Source organism: Haliotis cracherodii, unplaced genomic scaffold (assembly GCF_022045235.1).
Source record: "Haliotis cracherodii isolate W230 unplaced genomic scaffold, xgHalCrac1.p SCAF_18, whole genome shotgun sequence".
Classification (NCBI taxonomy): domain Eukaryota; kingdom Metazoa; phylum Mollusca; class Gastropoda; order Lepetellida; family Haliotidae; genus Haliotis; species Haliotis cracherodii.
Window position 1 is genome coordinate 18,658,639 of NW_027266273.1, and position 6,000 is coordinate 18,664,638.

The window sequence follows — 6,000 nt, forward strand, 5'->3', positions numbered from 1 at the left end:
TTGTGTAGGTTGTGAGAAGGGTTTGCTTGCAGGATGCGAGTGGGGTTTGTATTTAAGTTGTGAGTGGGGTTTGTGTGAAGGATGTGTGGGATTTTTGTGTAGGCTGTGAGTGGGGTTTGTTTGCAGAATGTGAGTGGGGTTTGTGTGTAGGGTGTGAGCGGGGTTTGTGTGTGGGATGTGAGTGGGGTTTGTTTGTAGGATGTGAGCGTGGTTTGTGTGTAGAATGTGAGTGGGGTTTGATTGCAGGATGTGAGTGGGGTTTGTGTGTAGGATGTGAGTGGGGTTTGTGTGTAGGTTGTGAGTGGGTGTTGTGTGTAGGTTGTGAATGGGGTTTGTGTGAAGGTAGTGAGCGGGGTTTTATGTGAAGGATGTGAGTGGGGTTTGTGTGAAGGATGTGAGTGGGGTTTGTTTGCAGGGTGTGAGTGGGGTTTGTGTGTAGGGTACCAGTGTATTTTGTGTGAAGGATGTGAGTTTGCAGGATGTGAGTGGGGTTTGTTTGCAGGATGTGAGTGGGATTTTTGTGTAGGTTTTGAGTAGGGTTTGCTTGCAGGATGCGAGTGGGGTTTGTGTTTAGGTTGTAAGTGGGGTTTGTTTGCAGGATGTGAGTGGGGTCTGCGTGTAAGATGTGAATGGGGTTTGTTTGCAGGATGTGAGTCGGGTTTATGTGAAGGATGTGAGTGGATTGTGTTTGCAGGATGTGAGTGGGGTTTGTGTGTAGGGTGCCAGTGTATTTTGTGTGAAGGAAGTGAGTGGGGTTTGTTTGCAGGATGTGAGTGGGGTTTGTGTTTAGGTTGTAAGTGGGCTTTGTTTGCAGGATGTGAGTGGGGTCTGTGTGTAGGATGTGAGTGGGGTTTGTTTGCAGGATGTGAGTGGGTTTTTTGTGTAGGTTGTGAGTGGGGTTTGTGTGTAGGATGTGAGTGGGGTTTGTGTGTAGGGTGTGAGTGGGGCTTGTGTGAAGGATGTGAGTGGGGTTTGTTTGTAGGATGTGAGTGGGGTTTGTTTGTAAAATGTGAGTGGGGTTTGTGTGTAGGTTGTGAGTGGGGTTTGTGTGTAGGTAGTGAGCAGGGTTTGTGTGAAGGATGTGAGTGGGGTTTGTGTGTAGGTTGTGAGTGGGGTTTGTGTACAGGGTGTGAGCGGGGTTTGTGTGAAGGATGTGAGTGGGGTTTGTGAGTAGGTAATGAGCGGGGTTTGTTTGCAGGATGTGAGTGGGGTTTGTGTGCAGGGTGTGAGCGGGGTTTGTGTGTTGGATGTGAGCGGGGTTTGTTTGTAGGATGTGAGTGGGGTTTGTTTGTAAAATATGAGTGAGGTTTGATTGCAGGATGTGGGTGGGGTTTGTTTGTAGGATGTGAATGGGGTTTGTGTGTAGGATGTGATTGGGGTTTGTGTGTAGGTTGTGAGCGGGGTTTGTTTGTAGGATGTGAGTGGGGTTTGTTTGTAAAATGTGAGTGAGGTTTGATTGCAAGATGTGGGTGGGGTTTGTTTGTAGGATGTGAATGGGGTTTGTGTGTAGGATGTGTTTGGGGTTTGTGTGTAGGTTGTGAGTGGGGTTTGTTTGCAGGATGTGAGTGGGGTTTTTGTGTAGGTTGTGAGTGGGGTTTGTGTGTAGGATGCGAGTGGGGTTTGTGTGTAGGATGTGATTTGGGTTTCTGTGTAGAATGTGAGTGGGGCTTGATTGCAGGATGTGAGTGGGGTTTGTGTGAAGGATGTGAGTGGGGTTTGTGTGTGGGATGTGAGTGGGGTTTGTGTGTAGGTTGTGAGTGGGGTTTGTGTACAGGGTGTGAGCGGAGTTTGTGTGAAGGATGTGAGTGGGGTTTGTGAGTAGGTAGTGAGTGGGGTTTGTGTGAAGGATGTGAGTGGGGTTTGTGTGTAGGTTATGAGCGGGGTTTGTTTGCAGGATGTGAGTGGGGTTTGTGTGCAGGGTGTGAGCGGGGTTTGTGTGTTGGATGTGAGCGGGGTTTGTTTGTAGGGTGTGAGCGGGGTTTGTGTGTAGGTTGTGAGTGAGGTTTGATTGCAGGATGTGGATGGGGTTTGTTTGCAGGATGTGAGTGGGGTTTGTGTGTAGGGTGTGAGCGGGGTTTGTTTGCAGGATGTGAGTGGGGTTTGTGTGTAGTGTGTGAGCGGGGCTTGTGTGAAGGATGTGAGTGGGGTTTGTTTGTAGGGTGTGAGCGGGTTTGTGTGTAGAATGTGAGTGGGGTTTGATTGCAGGATGTGAGTGGGGTTTGTTTGTAGGATGTGAGTGGGGTTTGTGTGTAGGATGTGAGTGGGGTTTGTGTGTAGGTTGTGAGTGGGGTTTATGTGTAGGTAGTGAGTGGGGATAGTATGAAGGATGTGCGTGGGGTTTTTTTTTGCAGGATTGGACAGAACATGATTCACAGAACATTATGTAAACTGGTATTGTATCTACAGGGTTCTGCAATGCTTGGCGGACATCCCATGACCTTCAACTGGCACCTGTGTCTTCCAAGTAGCTGTGGCAGCAGGGATGTGCAAGGAGCGCTGCAGAGCCGTTAGTGTTTTGTTAATTGCGGGGAGGAGGAATTCATCTGACAAATTCAGACATAACAAAATGTAATCAAACCAAATTCCTTGTGTTCAGCTTGTATTCTTCATCTGTGTAGATAAGCAGAATGCCAGCTCTGGGGGATTTATAAAACTAAGGTACGTTATAATTGATGTACGGTTAGTCACAGTCGGATCATGGCGTCAGACGGCTGTAACTGATCTTTGCGTTTATTTGAAGAATGCAGACATGAAGTTAGAATAGGGTTCGCATTATTTGTATCATTCATGTTCGAATCCCAGAGCCGGTTAGATTATGATTCTCGGTCTGACAGTAGCACATACGGTCACTTGGCTTTCAACAAACCGACAAACCTAGTCCGGACTAGTACAAGCATCCACACACACAGACAGACACACACACACGCACGCACGGACGCACACACGCACGCTAATATAATCTATTCTATATAATCTGGTTCAATATAATCATATAATTAAGTGCAATGATTTTGAAAGCGATGTTAAACCCAATTTCACCTCAAGTACTGACGCTTGTTGGCATACGTATGTTCACGTTCGACACCCTTCAATAATAACGCTGGGTATTCACAGCCTTCAATGAAAAAAATGAGAGCATTGTGTCATTGTGTCATTTTGGCAGCAAAAATATGTTGTTTACTTTAAATTCTATTTCATAGTTTTAGAAGCTCATGTTACGGTCATTTTGTGGAACTACATTCTGTTTTAAATGAGAAAGATGAGATTTTACGACACTCGATGGTATCTTTTAAAGCTTCTATGCTTTGTTATATTTTTGCACTTGCAGTATTGGTAATAAATGTATTACCCAATATACAACAGAAATGATAATTTCCGAACAAATGTAATCTATGTTCAAACTCACATAAACAATTTATATTGCTTCTGCATGGGGTGGTATAATTTTAAGTCAGTTACAATATGTACGCGTTATTCACACATGACGAGCAATAAAAGACTGGGGACCTGTCTAGTGTATTCTAGTAGACTGGCGATGACGAATTTCTGGCCGGTACGATTGGACAATAGTTACGATGTTCAAATATTAATATAATTACTAGAAAGTGAACATAATGCGCCATCTGCAACTTCCCGTTTGTCTTTCATTGCAAATATATGAAACTGTACACGATTGTAAGAAGTTCTTTTTTGTTCTCAATGTATTTGATCTAGAAATATATCACTAATTCTATAGAAGGCATCAATTATTAAAGAATCATACTGTACAGTGACGAAAAACTATTGTGTTTGCCGCCGCTTTTTGCACTGTGAATTTTAATATAGTGCGATTTGGGGGACGTTTTTTATGTCGTCAAAGTGAATCGAGATACTACCGGCAATGCCAAGCAACACGTGCCAACAGCACATCAAGTTAGAAGCTTTTGCTTAAACAGAATGTCGTAAACGCTCGTCTTTCACATCTTAAGAAGACGAGAGTAAAAGAGCGAAACAAACGCCTCCGTAATCATAGATTTCGAAACTATGAAATATAAAGTTGAAAACTGGCAGAACATTCGAGCCTTTAAGGTTTCTATCTCTAAAACATGTTACGGAATTGGGAAGTGAGACGCGATGTGGAACTATCGAGCTCTTTCCAAAGAGATTTCGGAAGCGGGAACTAGTAAGAAGCGTTGTCAGGCTTTCAAGCTTTCCATCTTTCCCAACTAAAGTTTGACAGATGAATTGTCAAGTGTTACCCGTACCCTGTGGAGCGTGAGGGAATATTCTGTAATGTTCTAGTGTTGCTAAACTGGTCTGGCACTGTGTGGACATTTCCGGCTAGTTAGACTGTATATAAGGAGCGTACCTCTTGGATCTCTCATGCATTATCTCTCATATTTTGTTACATCAAGACCAGCTTTCGCGTGAGGATCACATTTCAACCTGGATTCCCAACCTAGGTCTTTCTCGGAAGCTTGGCCACTGTTGCCGCTGGGTGAATATATTATTATCACTGACTTTTGCTATCGCCCCTGCATTTGTGTATTTGATACTGACCACTGTTATCATATAATGTTGTACTACCATTCTATTGTGTACTGCTATTGTAATTACTGTGCAGTAATTTCATTAGTTTGTAAACCTAGATAAATTTGTAACCCAATTGTTAATAGTGTACCATTTGTTGGTTGGTTGTTTGTTTCACACTAAATTCTTTTACGTACAGATTTCTGGGTTAACATATTGTTTCAATTTGGGAATCGTCAACTGACACAGTTATCACGTTTTACAAAGAGCCGAGGGTTGTAGGGTAGCCTTGCAGGGAAGTCGTCACGCTTGTCCCGGGTTCAGTGAAATGTGTACAATGTGTGGGGCCGGTTTAACTGTTGCCGTGATATTGATGGGATAATGTTAAAAAAGGCCTAAAATCACTGATCCGATTTTAGGCCCTGGTGAATAAGTTAGTTAGTGAGAAAGCTTCTAAGCGCTTTTCGCAATATTCCAGAAATATCAAGGCGGGGGGAAACCAACAATGGGCTTCACACAGTAAACCCATTTGGGGAATCGAACCCGGACATTCGTGAGGGGCGAACGCTTTAAGCGCTATACAACCACACTGCATCGACTTCTTCACGTATTTCCCTCTGTAGTGTTACCCCTCCGACTTCTTGGGTTCTTTTGTGACTTGGATTACAGATAATAGAATAATAGAACATGGATTTTAGGAAAGATGAATTCTAACTTTTCTGTTTTACATTTGAAATATTTCTTTTAATTTCAGTACGTTAAAAACAATTTTTGATAATATGTCCATTTGTGTACTTTTCAACGTATAGGAAAATAGATGGGGATGTAGTTAAAATGGTGCTGAAAGTAAAAACTCTACACGGTGTTTACGTTATTAATCTTTCTCAGTGGAACTTCTTTAGATGCAAGCCCCAAGGCTGTAAAAGTGTCCTCTACCCAATTATGTGCACTTTAACGAAACCCTTCTCAGACTGAGAAATATATAATTATTTATTCAATTGTTGTTTTCAAAATAATCAGGTTAGGTGAATAACAGGAATATTGATAATAATAACATTAGCAGCAGTAGTAGTAGTAGTAGTAGTAGTAGTAGTAGTAGTAGTAGTAGTAGTAGTAGTAGTAGCTGGCTATTCATCTACAAAATAACGAAATGCTTGACTGGATAGTCAATTGTAAGGTTGAACTTTCTTATCAACCAATAGGCGTAGAGGCTTCTACATTTTCGGTATGAGCGAGCGAAAGACTGAGACAAGCATATCTGATTTCTTGATCTCGAAAACGGATACATTGTAGGAAATCTGAATGCGAAAACTAATTACGGCACTATTACATTGTTTGAATAACATAAGCTGTCGTTTGTGGTACCATGGTACATTGTATCTCTACCCAAGAGGGTTACTATGGAAGGGATTGGCGATTTCCTTTGGCAGAAATTTCCGAATCGTGTCGGTTAAGTAATTAAGCCGAATTGCATTAAAAAGCTGACATCAG